This window comes from Schistocerca cancellata, chromosome 2 (assembly GCF_023864275.1).
Source record: "Schistocerca cancellata isolate TAMUIC-IGC-003103 chromosome 2, iqSchCanc2.1, whole genome shotgun sequence".
Classification (NCBI taxonomy): Eukaryota; Metazoa; Arthropoda; class Insecta; order Orthoptera; family Acrididae; genus Schistocerca; species Schistocerca cancellata.
Window position 1 is genome coordinate 125,761,095 of NC_064627.1, and position 18,821 is coordinate 125,779,915.

The following is an 18,821-nucleotide window of genomic DNA, read 5'->3' on the forward strand; positions in this document are numbered from 1 at the left end:
CAAACACTTGAAATTATACTACATCAGTTGTCTGGAGTGGGCCACTGCATAGAGTCAACATATAAATGCAGAGAACAGCGTTAAGTTATTGAATATTAAGTCTAAAGTGTAGTATAAAGGAATGACTTAAGCAGTGAACGCCATGACGTGCGGCTGAATCGACAAATGTCATCACTACTCATAAACTTTGTATGAAACATTTATAAATAAAAACACAAAATTTTTCTTGCTTTTGGCAGATTTTAAAGCTTTTTTTAAATTTTTTTTTAAATTTTCGGCACTCGTCAGTTGTTTTGCTAGCCAAATAGAAAAACTCATCTACCACTTTTAGTGTCTATCTTCCTAATCTAATTCTGTCAGCATTACCTCATATAATCCAACTATATTCCACACACGCTGTCTTACTTCATTACAATTTTCAAGATGGTAGTCACGCCGTTAAGCTTCTCTGTTGTGTTGTTTGCCGTCTCTGACAGATTTATAAGCCGTCGGCAAACTTCAAAGGGTTTATTTCTTCTCACCAAACGTTAATCCCCTTTATAAATTTCTCCTTTGTTTGCGTTACAGCTTGCTCAGTGTACAGATTCAATAACATCTGGGATAGGCTGCTAACCTCTCATTCCCTTCTCAACTGCAGCTCCACTTTCATTTCGTTGGACTCTTACAACTGCAGTCTGCTTTCTGTGCAGACTGTGAATAAACTTTCGCTATTTTGTGTCTGGTACCTTCATAATATCAAAGAGTTTAGTACAGTGAACATTGTCAAAAGCTTTCACTAAATCTGCACTTACAAGCAATGAAGGTTCGACTTTCTTAAATCTATCTTCTAAGATAAAGCATAGGGTCAGTATTGTCTCGTGTGTGTTACATTTATACGTTTGACCTTCCCCGAGGTCGGCTGGTACCAAATTTTTCATTCTTCTGTAAATGAGTCACTTCAGTATTTTGCAACCATTAAGTGTGAAACTGATGGTTCGTCAGTGTTCGTTCCAGACAACACCAGGGAATGGAGTTATTACATTCTTATTGAAGTTTGAAGTTATTTCCCCAATGTCATACTCACTGCCTGACAAAAACCTGAAGCAGCCAGATGAAATGATGGGATGTCAATTACAGGCTGGTGGTGGGTGTGTAACTGTTTAAAGTTGAAATCCTCTGTGAAAAGTAGAACCAACACTAGAGTGCGTCACTGTTGTTCGTGTTTAGTGTTTTTACGAAGACTAGTAGGGTTTATAGGAGGAGCAGACATCGTCGGATGGTGCCTGATCACCGTAAAGGTTACGGAGTTCGTACGTACTTGTATGAGGCACCGTCATTAGCACCTGACAGAGCTTGAAAGACTAGACAGTATGTAACCACATTGTGGTAAATGAGCTCATACTTTATACATTTGATTAAATTTTGCAATTTCCCACAGACATCTACGTCTACATCTGTACATTACTGTAATAACATCGCATGTCCTCTCAAACTGTGAAATTTCTTCTCCTCCTTCTCTTCTGAGTGCCTCACTTTTCTGGACAAACAGTATACCTTGCACACCAGGTGGAATATATTTGTCATGGCTGGCCCTCCATAAAACTCAATAATTCTGAGGTTATGTAATCTACTTCAGGCGCCTTATTTCCACTCCTTGTTTCATTGATGTGTAAATCTTCTCTTAGTTTTGTATTTCACTTTTCATCTTTATCTGCTTCCTCTTCTCTTTATATAATACGCCTCAATTTTGCTTCCCTATAGAGAGATCAGTTGCCAGTCCAATATTTCTCTGTTGTGTCTTTGACTTAGAACTCTAGGTGATTGTGTGTTGCTTTTTATGTGCAGACTGTCTCAGATCACAGGTACGGATTTGAGCTCACATTACGTTCGTTTTTTATTGCTTTGTCCTCATCGACTTTGTGTCGACCTTGTTTTCCAGAGTACACGTCCCCCCCCCCCCCCCTCCACACCATTTTCTCCACAGCTACCTACAGCCCGCTTCCACCTCCTAGTATGGTGATCCAGTATTTTAATTATTTCATTTGGATTAATTGAAGCAAGAGGAAAGATGTCTGTTTGGTCTTTGGGATATTGCACTGTCAGCTTAAATGCAGTAATGTTCAGAACGACATTAACGACTAAATAGATTATTTTCAGCCGCTTACATATTCGCATTTCCTTTTAAACATCACATGGAACTCATGCTTTTCAAACCATCACCACGTAGTTTTAGTTCAGGATTATGTACGATGACATGACTATTCATCAGCCTTCTACTGCCAAAAATTTTGTTCACGTTATTAGTAAGTATTTTGCTATAGCCGTAGGAAGTTTTATGAATTGTGGAATAATAGCACGAAATCAACGTACTGATTATCAAAACTGACGCACATTTCTGTACTACATCCATGTACATGTAGATGCTATGTTTTCTTACAATAAGGCCAGCGATTAAGAGCATAGTTGGCCGGCCTGTGTGGCCGTGCGGTTCTAGGCGCTTCAGTCTGGAACCGCGTGACCGCTACGGTCGCAGGTCCGAATCCTGCCTCGGGCATGGATGTGTGTGATGTCCTTAGGTTAGTTAGGTTTAAGTAGTTCTAAGTTCTAGGGGACTGATGACCACAGATGTTAAGTTCCATAGTGCTCAGAGCCATTTGAACCATTTGAAGAGCATAGTTGACGTGCTATAGCTCCGTATCTTAAAGTAGAATTAACGTGTTGAGATGAGCTGACGGTACCACCGAATGGAGATCGTTGTGTCACCTTTTGTGTAGAACCATTTTAGGATACAAGAGCATGTAGGCTAGTAGTTTCGCATGTGCTCTTCTAGCGCTGATTTCAGCCACTACTCCACATCAACAGGGAGGTATTTCGATCACAAGCATCAGTAGAAAATTCGTGAGAAAGTTATTCACCTGGATTCAAACATCTGACTGCGGTACTGCGGAGGAAGTTATCAGCAACATTTTAAACATAGACATTTGAAAGGAAAATGGTTGGGGCACGAAATTAGTATCCTTATATGGTTAGTAAGGGCTGCAATCACTTTATCTACCATCGAATGATATAGAGAAGGCTGCACAGAACCGAAATAAAGTGAGGGAGAGCATAATACACCGTGCGACTTAAAAAAAAAATACAGGCTGAAGTATATGGTGCAAGAAATAGCTTCACGATTCTGCACAGGGCTTGAATAGAAGCTGCTCGTCGTAGCACCTATTGTCGAATTTCTTCTCTCATTCCCGTTAATGAACGTTATGAACGAAGGGAAGGCCGGGGATAATAACTTATGACAATCTTTTCTTTTTCTAGCTGTAGTTTCAGTAACTCAGTGTTACTTACATGAAATGTGTTCTCAGTTGCTTATACGAACAACCATCAGCTGTATAAGGGAATGACGACAGTGAAAATCTGTGCACGACCGGTACTCGAAGCCGGATTTCAGTCTTACTGCGAGTGGCCGCCTTACCACTTTTTCAAACCACGTGTTGTTTCTGGTGACTCCTGAAATCGTTCAGAGGTGAAGGTCATGTTAAAACGACAACTGCAAAATGCATGGTCGCATCGAGATTTGATCATCCTACAACTCGGTTTCCAGTCACACGCTTTACCATGTTTGCTTTTCCTTTTTTTTTTATATTGTTAGAAAAATTAAAATGCCTTTACCCTTCTCTAGGAAAGAACAGTATCAGGGAACGTGAGGGAAAAAACTATCCAATACTTATGCGATCAAAGACAAGCTGCAGAATATTTCAAAAAAGTACGATAACGTGGAAGCATCTCTCATTCTCAGTGTTTGTCTGCCATATACTGGCGAGAAACATGGGGATCGGTATCTTTGTCACACACTACTACATAGAGGGCGTAGTGTACCAGGTGCCATACAGTCGAATTAGTCTTCGTCCGAGATAAAACGGAAGAGTCCGGAAAGAGAAGAAGTTCCACTGCGAAAACAGCTTCAGCTGATCGGGCAAGGAAAGCCAGCTGTCGGCGAATCCAGTGCCATTGTTCTCGTCCGTAAGACAAGACTAATCGGTGGTGTATCGGGTTAGTTACATGTGTCGCAAAAATCAATGCGACGGAGTCGTTCATAGGTCGGGATCAGACTATGAATACCGCATACCACTATGAAGCGACTCCATCGCGAACGTTCACTAACGTGAAACCTCACTGTTTTTCGAGGTATCAGTGACGCGGCAGTTTCAGCAGGGGATAGCTATTATTGTACCCCCAATGGTAAAGCAAAGATCTGGTGGTAAGACGTGTCACTGATAAAATGTCGGCTCCTGGAAAAGTGATTACAAAATAAAACTCTCGTACGTGCTGCAATTTAGAGTTGATGCTGTCTACATCTGCAGGGGGAGTGAGACTGGCCGACTGAAGATATGTAAGTAAGCGAAATGCAATGGAATGAAAAGCTCGAGTATATGTTAAGGCGTTACTTCATACAAACGGTATCGAAACCTTTGCTTTAATACTGGGAAGCATCAACTCTCGAAGGGGACGTGGCCTCGCTATCATTTCGAACCTTTGTCGAAAGATAAGACTTTCCCATAGGAAATGACTGAGTAAATGCTTCAGTTGGTACGCAAACATAGCTGGGAGTGGGAAAGTTTATGCAAATAACACGCTTAACTGAAAATTGAGGAATCTGAGACCTGTGCTTCGTGAAGAAGGCTAAGGTAACGGCGTTCGCATTCACGAATTGCTCTTTGCATACGGCGAGTCACCTCTCGGTAAATGCAGCCTCCTTAAGTGCAGCGATACTATGTAATCCTCAACGATTTGTGGCGAGCAACCACGGTTGCTCATGAAAAGACAACTTGATTAAAACCCAACAAAGGTAACATGTTAATATCTGTTCATTAATGCAGGCCTCAGAGAGATAGCAAAAGATATGAGATGAGCAAGGACATGTCATAGATATGGCTTAGAAAAGCCATAACATCATTATTGTACGCTCGGACCGAGATGTTTTCTCCCATTATCTTCCAGCTACATAACTGTAGCTACATAACAGACAATACAGAAAGCTACTTGGAGAGGGGACCCCTTTGCGTTAAGCTCCGTCGGATTATTATGTGGGGAGTGAGCTGTCCATTCACCACGACGGTTGCTTGAATACTAGTAAAAAGATTGGTTAATATGTCATATTGTATATAGTCGCCTGGAACACGTGCATCAAGAAACGGTAGCTGATACGGTCAAAAGTCTCATTAAAATCAATAAAAATAAGGCTCCAGAAACGAAGCTGCAGCAACTGGGATGACGTTCTGGCATTTGACTACAGAAACTAAGATCTTGCGCACCAAGCCATACTGGTGAATTGCAGTATCGAGAAACGGCTATTAACCGCACACATAAAGATTGAGGAAAATAACACCGATCGAGTCTGCTGCTAGATGTAGCTGTAAAATGCGTATGTTTGACGAGAGAGAGACAGTAACAAATCCATGTATGGTGTATTGCGAGGAGCGCACTAAGTCATATACTTCCTTATTGAAATTACAATTGGGGGTCATATCTACAGGACGCAAAACACAATTCAAATCTCCGCCCAACAAAAGCTTCAGCAGAGTTTTACGGAATAAATAAACTATACTCTCTTTGTAAAACGCGCTCGATCTGTCGAATGGCCAGATACGGAAGGGGCATAAATAACAATTAAAGTAAGGTCACAAAAATGTCAGCCTGTACCTCAGCCGTTATCAAGAACTTCAGAATCTCTCAGTGGTATTCCCTCTCTGTAAAATAATGCAGTACCAGTAGATAGTACACGAGTGACATTAAATAACTTAGAAATCCGGGAACAGCAAAATGATTTAATAACACCTCTTGCAAAAATTTCATGTTTGCTACTGAATCGTAAACAAATTTTCGCAGCATGGCAAGACTGTCGCATCGCCGCAAGATCGGAACTTATTCTGTTCACATTCAAGGTAAGAAAAGTATAGGCCTGCAACCAGTTGTCACTAACACAGTTCAGATGATTACTTGAACGTGACCTTTAAGGTCTTGCTTCACAGTTCGCGACAGAGAGCATGGATGAATCTGAATGTAAAGCGCTTGATCCCTCTTCTCCACATCTTCTTTTTTTTGTTTTTTTTTTGCGACGTCGCACTCTCAGCTTCAAAACGCTTTGCTGGAACGTGACAGCTAATGAGGTAACGTGGGAGGAGTGGATGGGTGGTGGTCGGGGGATGCGGAAATTCAGAACCAGACGCAGAGGAAGGTGTCTGCACACCCCACTTCTCCATTGGTGGGCGGTGCGGATACTGAGAATGAACGGAAACGAAAGCTGACGGTATATATTTTGCCGTCCCATGTGTTCCACTTCCACACTTGATGTGCCGTTCTGGGCGTGATCAGCTGCGATCTGTGGCATTCTTTCCCCATCCAGAGGAGTAGAAGAATGGTAGCGACATACTGAGGAATACCCAGAAAGGTAGGAAGCTACGGAACAGGTCCACTCTCACGTGATCCCCAAGAGACGGTCTCGGTCTCGTGAGATATGTCAGAGGGGGTGCCGGAGGTGAACAGCAGATAACACATTATCATCTGGTCCTAACTCGGTGAGGGGGGGGGGGGGGGAGACGTCCTCCAACGGAATCTTTTCAGTTGAGCGGAGAAGGTAAGAGAAATCGTCTGATCCCTCATTGTCTTGCGTCCGTCTACGCTTGTTTTGACGTGGAACTGGCGGCGACGCGAAAGCTACGTGGCAAAGTCCCTATACGAGCGCTTTTTTGTTTATCATTAGTCTTCTGACTGGTTTCATGCGGCCCGACACGAATTCCTGTGACAACCTCTTCATCTCAGAGTAACACTTGCAACCTTCATTCTCAATTATTTACTGGACGTATTCCAATATTTGTCTTCCTCTACAGTTTTTGTCCTGTACAGCTCCTTCTGGAACCATAGAAGTGATTCCCTAATGTCTTAACAGATGTCCTATCATCTTGTTCCTTCTCCCTGTCAGTGTTTTCCACACACTCCTTCCCTCTCCGATTTTGCGCAGAACCTCCTCATTCCAGACCTTATCAGTCCAACTAATTTTCTACATTCCCCTATAGACTTCTCTTGGCCAGGAATGCCCTTTTGCCAGTCCCAGTCTGCTTTTGATGTCCTCCTTGCTTCGCCCGTCATTGCCTAGGTAGCAGAATTTTCTAACTTCATCTACTTCGTGACGATCAATCCTTATGTTAAGTTTCTCACTGTTCTCATTTCTGCTACTTCTCATTACTTTCGTCTTTCTTCGATTTACTCTCAATGCATATTCTGTACTTATTAGGTTGCTCATTCCATTCAGCAAGTCGTGTAATTTTTCTTTACTTTCACTCAGGATAGCAGTGACATCAGTGAATCGTATCATTGATACCCTTTCGCCTTGAATTTTAATTCCACTACTGAACCTTTCTTTCATTCCCATCATTGCTTGTTCGATATACAGATTTAACAGACTATGGTGGGGAGGGGGGGGGGGGCGGGGAGGGGCAGGCTACGTTCCTGTCTTACACCATTTTTAATACGAGCGCTTCGTTCTTGGTCGTTCACTCATGTAATTCCCTCTTGGCTCTTATACATGTTGGGTATTACACATCTCTCCCTATAGCCTAGCCCTATTTTTCTCAGAATTTCGAACATCTTGGACTATTGTACATCGTCGAAAGCTTTTTCGAGGTCCATACATCCTAATGACGTGTCTTGAGTTTTCTTTAGTATTGTTTCTATTATCAACTGCAAGATCGGGATTGCCTCTCTGGTGCCTTTACCTTATCTAAAGCCAAACCGATCGTCATCTAGCGAATCCTCAATTTTCTTTTCCATTCTCCTGCGTATTATTCTTTTAAACAACTTGGATGCATGAGCTGTTCAGCTTATTGTGCGATAATTCTCTCAATTGTCATCTCTTGCAGTCTTCAAAATTGTGAGGATGATATTCTTCCGAAAGTTAGATGGTATGTCGCCAGACTCATAAACTCTACACACCAAAGTGAATAGTCGTTTTGTTGCTGTTTCTCGCAATGATTTTAGAAATTCTGATGGAATATTACCTATCCCTTCTGGCTTATTTGATTTTAGGTCCTCCAAAGCTGTCTTAAATACTGATTTAAATACTGGATCCCCTACATCTTTTAAATCGACTCCTGTTTCTTCTATCACATCAGATAAATCTTCCCCCTCATCCGGGCTCTCCTCTGCATCTAAGAGCGGAATTCCGGTTGCACTGTTATTGCTGCCGTCCTTTTTTTTAATGTCACCTAAGGTTGTTTTGAATTTCCTGTATGCTGAGTCAGTTCATCCGACAGTCATTCCTTTTTCGATTTCTTCATATTTTTCACGGAGCCATTTCGTCTTAGCTTCCCTTTACTGCCTATTTATTTCATTCTTCAGCGACGTGTATTTCTGTATTGCTAAAGGTTAACTCTGGAAATTCCCTAGGGACATCAAACAGTGGCTGGTGTTGTCCCTCAGGATCTTGGTCATGCACAATGGCTGTCACTCTGGGAACGAGGTCCGCCAAAGTTACCATTTTACAATGCTTATTAGTGGATTTTTAAGGCGACACGACGAGGGCAATTTCTGAGGAGTATCCACGCTCATTACATATAACTGGTCCCTACGTGTCCTGTTTAAATTAAATGTGCCCGGTATCCACACGTACCCAAATGAGGGGGGTTTTCCGATTTTATCATCACGTCCAAGGATTGAACATCAATATAAACATGTAAACGATGTCGAGCGGACCAGCGTTTCTCACCTTATACCCCGTGTGTCCTCAAAGGAAAGCCGCGCGATCTTTAGGAAATTGTCATCAACTTACATATTCCACTTCTGCGTTTGCCAAAATAACCGTGCTATTACATCCGACGTGTTGAGGGAAAGGGAGTTCGTGTCCGTGCCGCAAAGGGAAGCTGTCAACCTGATGTGGATCTAGAGACTTGACATAAGACCCAAACGATTCAGGATCGATGTAAGCCGTAGCACGGTGTTCTGGAGCTACCCTGACAGTGTCTAAAAGACAATCATGGATTTTCAACGAACCTGGCTGCATGTGTAGCATGGACTTATCAAAGCAAAAGTTAACGCTACCTGTAGATGGAAATTTCCTAGGAGCAATGGGCGACAGCAGGACGCAAGGCTATGCCACTTCAAAACTGAGTCACTAAAACGAGACGTGCGTAAGGAGTCACAGGACGCTAAGGGGAGACAAGGAAGCTCTCGAGACGCTATGGCAAACAAAGACGAGACAGAACCTACGCGCCCAACGCGCGGAGTGGGAAAGATGTCTTCAACAAAGTGTCTTCAACCTGCATTCGTACATTAATTATGTATATTTCCATACACGGGAGAAGATTTTTAATGAAAGCAGCTGCGTGATATCGTCGGATGAAAACGATGTTGCAATGGGCTCGATTTTAAGAAGGAAGATGCATTGTTCCTTCGGACATTGATATAAGTCCGACTACTGCCTTTATGGCATGTATGAAATGTATTCGTAGATGCGAGTAACAACAACCATCAGCTGTATAAGGGTTGACGACAATTAAAATTTGCTACGGACTGGGACTCGAAACCAGATTTGCCGCTTTATTTGAGCGGATGTCGTAAGTGCTTTGGCTATTCGTGCATGATGACTCTCGGACAGACCCAAACTTACATTTATCGTTGCTCCTTCTTAATAATCTGTTATTGTACACATATTATGTAACTCCTGTTTAGGGGAGGACATTTTAATAAAAAGTCCAGCTGTGCGTGCGGAACTGGTTAACATCGCAGCCGCAGGAATTTCACGAGACATCCTTTCACCGCCTTGTCACACAGTGGGACAAGTGTCGCAACAACCAGGGTCAGTACTTCTAACATACAGGTACTGGTTTCTGTAATTATGCCTCTGGATCCTTTCTTTTCGAACACCCCTAATATTTCCCCACCATTGCTAACGATAAATCGAAATTTAAGCTGTGCCTCGGTTCAGATTCGGGATTCAGAATGTTTTGATTAACAGTTAAAGACGCGATCTATGGACAGTTTTTAGTGCCTGTTTCCTCCCGTCTAGCCCCACCTTACATCAGACTTAAGAAAGGCCAAAATCGGCTCAGGCTTGTAGCTCATAATGACACATCCCTCGTTCAGTTTGTCCTGAAGCCTCTGACAGACCACTTAAGTAAGGCTTCTTAAAACTGAAACACCGTCTTGGTAGACGATGAGCTTTTTCGCGAATAACTTTTTTCTTATTTATGTGAAGAATACAATAAAATCGTCGTGGAAGCAAAGGGAAATAAATCCCCACTTGTAAAACTAACAAACTTCACCAACTGAGCAAAAGAAGTTATAACATATCGCACTTGTAGATAAAAAGAAAGAAAAACTTCTTTAGAAAACAAACAACCAATAGCAACTTGGAAAAACCCATTAAAACATCTTGGGAAGCAAAAAAAGCACAAAACACAAAAACTCTTGTAATTCTTCATAAGAACTAGTAAATATTTTCTTGAGAAGAAAACCAAATGACTTGAATGGTACAAATCTATTTGCATTGTAACCTCAGTTTATTTTATTGATACATCTAGAAAATTGCGGAACAATTCTTTATATATCTGAACGTATACTTTAGTGACCAGTGCTGCCTACTTAAATAGTCCCTAATGTAAAAACTCCTTCTGTGTGACTTTCGTGTATTGCTGGGTATAGAATAACTGTTGACTGTTTAGTAATAAAAAAATAATTTAACAATTTTGAAAATCGGATACGCCCTTAATTTGAGGATGATTCTCGATGGAATCGTTAGTCGCAGCACGCAAAAGGGATTTACATTAGCGAGAGAGGTATGAGCTGATCATCTCCTAGTACCATATTTCATGACTATGGCTAGTTTTATGGTATAGAAAAAAAATACCTGTCTCGTTTAGATCGATATACGGGAAGCAGAGGGCTTCTCTAATGAGCTGACATGGAGAAACTATTACTTCTTTTACGTTTTGACAGTGAAATTGGAAATTTAAAGACTGAAAGCTCTTGAAAAGGGTGAGAATTACTCTCTTAAATTTTACGTACCGCGCAAGCCGCCATTTTGATACAGTCCAGGCCAGCCAGGAATTAATCCGTTTTCATTTACCTCCTTTTACAGCCTCGAAGAACAGTTATATTTCTTCACCTTCTCTACAGTAAAAGTTTCCACAGGTCTATAATATTTATTATGTATACCGATTTCTTCACTTCAGTGGTTATTGTTAAATAAGGAAACACATACTCCGCTCTGTCCAAAGTCTATTCAAGACTAAGAACGTAGAGGTATCAGAATGTGACTAACCAAGATCAATCTTAACATAGCTACTGTTTTTCTACAGAGATCATAACATTCCATCAGACACCGAAATTATTTACTGGAAAGTTCCACGGTCCGCTTGAGCGAAGTCTGTGCAGTTCACACTCACACGGCTGAACCCAATGATTCATTTCACAAAATATTTGTTACAGACTGTCTTTCGTTTGTGTCACTGTGTTCTCGAGTATTTTAAAATCTTAGCATTCATTATATCCATGTTGCATTGATGTTCGATGACCTCTTACGTGATTCTTTCACATATCAGTTTTTACAGTAATGTGAAATGGCCTTTCGTTCTAGTCTTTCAAATATAGTAACACCCACAATATTGTCTTTCCATACAAAAATCATTCTAACTTATCTAATTACATGAAATAACTTATCTCTTCTCGCACTAATTAATACAAGATGATTTCGCTCTTTGGTACAAATTTTATTCATTCATATTTCAATAATACAGTAAAACGTTTTTTCAGTAAAACAGTTACACTTCCTCGTAGCTGAAACGGAAAGAAGAAAAAATCAACAAGATTCCCACATTGGTACATGTTATATTCATGTGACGTATTGGATGTAATAGTCGTAGGATAATAAGTAATAGGTTGTTAATTTGACTGCCGTTCGTTCTATCCGTGAACAGGCCTTCAGAGCGTAGTTTTTTGCTACCCGAGACTCACCACGGAACCCAATGCTTTTGGGGAATGTCCACCTCTTTCTCAAATAATAGTTAACATGAGACAAATATTTTAACCTAGATTAGATATTATCTCATACTACATAAATATTTACATATACATAAGTATTCTACGTTCTCCCTTATTACATCGTCGTTTCATTCTCGGTATTCTGAAGTTTAGGGTATCTCGACATTTCTCCTTTTGTGTTAAAACATGAATTTCAGTGAGGATACATTTGTCGACAGATTATAAACTCTGGTCTAAGCGTCAAAAAGAAAAATTCCGTTTTATTGCGAAAATATTGGCTATGTACCTATCCTTCGTCAGTAAAAACCGGACTATCTAGTAATTAGTATAGAAGCGGTTTAAAACATTGCCACTAAAATGCACCAGGGGCTAATTGCCACCTGTTCTGAAACAAAGTCCGGGCTATGTGCCGGTACTGTTGTTTTTAGTTTGAGGTCCGATTGTGTTCAAGTTGCAGTGATTAGGCGGCCGGGGTGACCGAGCGGTACTAGGCGCTACTGTCTGGAACCGCGCGACCGCTACGGTCGCAGGTTTGAATCCTGCCTCGGGCATGGATGTGTGTGATGCCCTTAGGTTAGTTAGGTTTAAGTAGTTCTTAGTTCTAGGGGACTGATGACCTCAGAAGTTAATTCCCATAGTGCTCAGAGCTATTTAAGCCATTTGCAGTGATTAGTCCTGTCTGTGTTTACTATTGTGGTTTATGTGATGGATGAAACAAGAAAAAGTCGGAAATGAGTTGAAGGTAGTGTTTCCCAAATAAATAGGAAGCTAAGAGCCGAGGGAAAACCATATTAGAACAATAAAAAAGTTACTGTACCAAAAAAACAAACTCGACCTGATGAGGTAAGTGTATATGATAAATTCAACACCTTATAACTAAGGCTTTTTTGAAGAACTTTGCTTCATTATGATTTTTCTGTGGTGTTCTAAACTAACCTATGTTTAGATTGTGCAGACCACTTTAGGTTATGTTTGACTTGATTCCTGGACTATAGTAGAACTACTAACTGTGCAGAGCAGCAAATAAACAGGTTATTTGTGGCAGTCACAAATTCTATATGTACATCTACATCTACATGGATACTCTGCAAATCATATTTAAGTGCCTGGCAGGGGGTTCGTCGAACTACTTTCACAATTCTCTGTTATTCCCATCTCGTATAGCGCGCGGAAAGAACGACCACCTATATCTTCCCGTAAGAGCTCCGATTTCCCTTATTTTATCTCCCTATGTAGGTCGGTGTCAACAAAATATTTTCGCATTCGGAGGAGAAAGTTGGTGACAGGAATTTCGTGAGAAGATTTCGTCGCAACGAAAAACGTCTTCTTTTTAATGATGTCCAGCCCAAATCATTCAAAAAAATGGCTCTGAGCACTATGGGACTCAACTGCCGTGGTCATAAGTCCCCTAGAACTTAGAACTACTTAAACCTAACTAACCTAAGGACAACACACAACACCCAGCCATCACGAGGCAGAGAAAATCCCTGACCCCGCCGGGAATCGAACCCGGGAACCCGGGCGTGGGAAGCGAGAACGCTACCGCACGACCACGAGATGCGGGCCCCAAATCATTATTTAATGCCTGTAATTCCCGTGTTTGTTTGTTGTAGGTTTTATGCCGGTGCCGCTACCAATGTAGAGGCATTGCATTGTAACACAAATTAAACATATCCAATCAGTTCTACGAACTAGGTGATAATATTAGTGTGTGCAATGTTAGAAAAGGCGGCATTGTTCTTACGAAGAATCCTAGGAGAATCGCAGACAGGCTAGTGTTTTTCATACAGTTCCTGATGACGAAGGCGGACATTTTCAAGTATGCAAAAAAACGTTTCTCGAAATACACAAAATTACCAGGCCAAGAGTGGAAACCTTGGTAAAAGAAAAAAAGAGTGATGATGTTACCTAAATTGAACGTAGGGTAAATAAAACCAAAGGAAGGACATATATAGCTGCTGATGTAAAACACATTGTTGAACACATCAAAAGTTTCCCCAAGGACGATAGCCATTACACAAGAGCTAAAAGCTGCCTTCTATTTTTAAGCCAAGATTTAAATTACAGCAGAATGTATGAGCATTTTGTTACGCTTCATCCAAACAAAAAAATTAAGATATTTGTACAACAAAAACGTATTGAACGAACATTTTCCTAAACTGAGATTTCACCGCCCAAGGAAAGATACTTGTAACACATGTGATCTGCTTAAAAGTAAAATGCTAAATGACTCAATCAAAAAATAGAGCTGCATATCGTACATCACTAGAATTTCATCATAGACGCATTCAAAAATCTAGAGAAGAGATGAATCGTGATCATGTATATTCTACCTCTCGTACAAGTGATATAGGCACAGTATCAATAGATTTACAACAAGTTCTGTCTTTACCAACATTGTCACACTGCAAATGGATTATTTGCGTCAACTTTCTTGTTACAATTTGGGATTGCATATGGCAGATAATAATAAAGGTTTTTATGTTTCTTTGGCACGAGGGCATGAGTAGCAGCGGAGACAACTAAATAGCGAGCTGTGTGTTAAGGAGGATTAAAAGTAAAATCGCCCAGAAAAAATGTTAATAGTGTGGTCTGACAACTGCTGTGGCCAAAACAAAAATCTGATGCTATTGTTCCTGTGGATATACTTGGACTGTAATAATTTCTTTGACAAAGTTCACCACAAGTATGTCGTGTCTGGACACTCATACTCAGCCTGTGACCAAGACTTTGCTCTGATTGAAAAAAGGAAAAAAAGTAGGAAAATGTGAAGTTACTTTGGATCTTGTGAGAGTTTTGTATAATGCCAATAGAAAAACTCCTTTTCTAACCACTACGATGAATGAGGATGATTTTTATGCGTTTTCCAATGTAGCTAAGGAACACCTCATCACAAAAAGTTAGAAATTTCCAAGGCCGTTTGGCTCAAAGTTTCCAAAACCAACACAGGAAAAGCGTTCACAAAAAAAAATCAATTAAGGTGAAACATGGACGCAAACGAATGTATTCAAAGAAGGAGTGAAGATGGAAATCATAAAAGGCTTAGATCTACCCCAGCTTCAACTAAGAGCCAGATTGAAACCTGAGAAGAAGCAGTACTTGCATAAGTGCCTTAAGTTCGTTTCCTATTCTAAAATTCACGTTGTCCCTATGTCCATTGGGTGGCAAGAAAGCTGGCGCATATATAAATGCATACGATACAATCAGTACGGTACCACAGTATGGTAACTGGCGTTCTTAGCCACTGTAGTTGAGTGGTGTAGCATACTTTATTCCCATACGTGTATTATGAGCGTAGGCTGCCGAATACCTTCTATCTACCTGAATCACTTACATACCTCCTTCGGTCGAGAGCACAATCCCTACTTGTTTGAGAACATCACCAGCCGCATAGCCCACCTGCTTATCTGAGATGCCGGCACGGTAGCTCAGCGTGTTCAGTCAAAGAAACTGAGTGAAGGGATCAACAACGAACTACAACGAATGCCATGTGACGTCCGCTACGATCAAATACACTCCTGGAAATGGAAAAAAGAACACATTGACACCGGTGTGTCAGACCCACCATACTTGCTCCGGACACTGCGAGAGGGCTGTACAAGCAATGATCACACTCACAGCACAGCGGACACACCAGGAACCGCGGTGTTGGCCGTCGAATGGCGCTAGCTGCGCAGCATTTGTGCACGGCCGCCATCAGTGTCAGCCAGTTTGCCGTGGCATACGGAGCTCCATCGCAGTCTTTAACACTGGTAGCATGCCGCGACAGCGTGGACGTGAACCGTACGTGCAGTTGACGGACTTTGAGCGAGGGCGTACAGTGGGCATGCGGGAGGCCGGGTGGACGTACCGCCGAATTGCTCAACACGTGGGGCGTGAAGTCTCCACAGTACATCGATGTTGTCGCCAGTGGTCGGCGGAAGGTGCACGTGCCCGTCGACCTGGGACCGGACCGCAGCGACGCACGGATGCACGCCAAGACCGTAGGATCCTACGCAGTGCCGTAGGGGACCGCACCGCCACTTCCCAGCAAATTAGGGACACTGTTGCTCCTGGGGTATCGGCGAGGACCATTCGCAACCGTCTCCATGAAGCTGGGCTACGGTCCCGCACACCGTTAGGCCGTCTTCCGCTCACGCCCCAACATCGTGCAGCCCGCCTCCAGTGGTGTCGCGACAGGCGTGAATGGAGGGACGAATGGAGACGTGTCGTCTTCAGCGATGAGAGTCGCTTCTGCCTTGGTGCCAATGATGGTCGTATGCGTGTTTGGCGCCGTGCAGGTGAGCGCCACAATCAGGACTGCATACGACCGAGGCACACAGGGCCAACACCCGGCATCATGGTGTGGGGAGCGATCTCCTACACTGGCCGTACACCACTGGTGATCGTCGAGGGGACACTGAATAGTGCACGGTACATCCAAACCGTCATCGAACCCATCGTTCTACCATTCCTAGACCGGCAAGGGAACTTGCTGTTCCAACAGGACAATGCACGTCCGCATGTATCCCGTGCCACCCAACGTGCTCTAGAAGGTGTAAGTCAACTACCCTGGCCAGCAAGATCTCCGGATCTGTCCCCCATTGAGCATGTTTGGGACTGGATGAAGCGTCGTCTCACGCGGTCTGCACGTCCAGCACGAACGCTGGTCCAACTGAGGCGCCAGGTGCAAATGGCATGGCAAGCCGTTCCACAGGACTACATACAGCATCTCTACGATCGTCTCCATGGGAGAATAGCAGCCTGCATTGCTGCGAAAGGTGGATATACACTGTACTAGTGCCGACATTGTGCATGCTCTGTTGCCTGTGTCTATGTGCCTGTGGTTCTGTCAGTGTGATCATGTGATGTATCTGACCCCAGGAATGTGTCAATAAAGTTTCCCCTTCGTGGGACAATGAATTCACGGTGTTCTTATTTCAATTTCCAGGAGTGTAGAACGAACAACAAAGAACAAAATCCAAAAAAAGTAATAACACGCTTCCCTCCCGTTCAGCAGAACCGGGTTTGATTCCCGTCCGGATTGGAGATTTTCTCCGCTCGTGGACTGGGTGTTGTGTTGTCCTCATCATCGTTTCATCCTCATCATCGGCACGCAGGTCCTCCAATGTGACTTCGACTGAAACAAGACTCGCGCTTGGCGGCCGAACCTCCACGAATGTGACCTCCAGGCCAACAATGCCATACGGTCATTTCATTTTTTACCAGCGGCGTACGCATTTGTTTACAATTTGTTATTTAATACAAATATTTGGGGTATTGCTACCTCTCACTGCTATTCAGGGTGTAAGCAAAAATGCATGAGACTGCCTTGTGCTTCCAGCATACCGAAACGCAAATCGTTTACTATACGTGAGTCGTCTTCTGGAAAGCACGCCTTATAAAGTTGCTATTGTGTTGGCAGCAGAGCCAACACCGAGTTGCTAGAGGAGGCCGAAATGCACGCTTTTACGCTCACGCAGGCTGGCGTGAGGTCCGGAAAATGACAATGTAATTAATATAGCCAATAAGGTACGTTGCTGCTGGAATACTTAACTTTAATCCATAATTGGTGTACATCCCTCTTGACTGTACAGGTTTTACAATCTCAATATTAACTGGTAATGGCGCCTTGCTAGGTCGTAGCAAATGACGTAGCTGAAGGCTATGCTAACTATCGTCTCGGCAAGTCAGAGCGTAGTGGTCAGTGTAGCATCGCTAGCAAAGTCGTCTGTACAACTGGGGCGAGTGCTAGGACGTCTCTCTAGACCTGCCGTGTGGCGGCGCTCGGTCTGCAATCACTGACAGTGGCGACACGCGGGTCCGACGTATACTAGCGTACCGCGGCCGATTTAAAGGCTACCACCTAGCAAGTGTGGTGTCTGGCGGTGACACCACATTCCTCCCCGCAAATTGGCGAACGGTTGTTCCGCCCGCCGTGGGGAGGACCCCATGTTGAGCTATGCGACGAGGTGGGGAGTCTAACAACAGGCGAGGCTGTGCCACCCGCACCCGGCCATTCGGTCCGAGGGGAGCTAGGAAACGCCTGAAAACCTAGTCCAGGGTGCACGCCAACATGCGGTGTATGCGCCCGTAGACAGGCAGGAGGGGCCGAAGGGTCGACCTCCATCAAGTCGGAGCACCCGACGGGCGAAGACGACAGATGGTCCGGAGCGGGCATGAGTTCCATGGCGGAGGACAACCGGTCACGGGAAGCGATCGGCGGCGCGTGACCTAGGGAGGCGCTTGGCGGCTGCAGCGAAGCGTCCACTGCGGGCGTCGCCGGTGGGAGAACAGGCGGCGGCGCGTCGCCATGGGGCAAAATGGAAGGCAGCGTCGGTAACACCTGGGGATGAGGCGAGACAGTAGATGGGTCCCCAGGGCACTGACCGGACGGCACCGTCGCTGAAAGCAGACGGGGAGTGGCTGATCCCGTGCGACGACAGAGGCGCAGCTGATTGAGATGCCGACGCACCTCACCAGAGGCCCCCAAAACCAGATACATAGCGCGGCCGAGGCAGCGAAGAATGCGCCCTGCGAGCCAACGCCGTGAACCTCGATAGTTGCGAAAGTATACAACGTCGCCTGGGGCAAAAGCAGGTGACTGCCGCTGCACAGGAACCTGATGCGGCGGATGTAGCAAAGACAGCAAGGTTCGATGAGGACGACCGTGGAGCAACTCAGCCGGCGAGCGACCATCTCGGGGCTGAGAGCGATACGAGGACAAAAAGAGCAATAATGCGTCCTCCCGAGAATTCGACTCTTTCAGCTTCAACATCTGTGACTTGAAAGTCCGGACCAAACGTTCAGCGGCACCGGTGGACTGTGGCGAA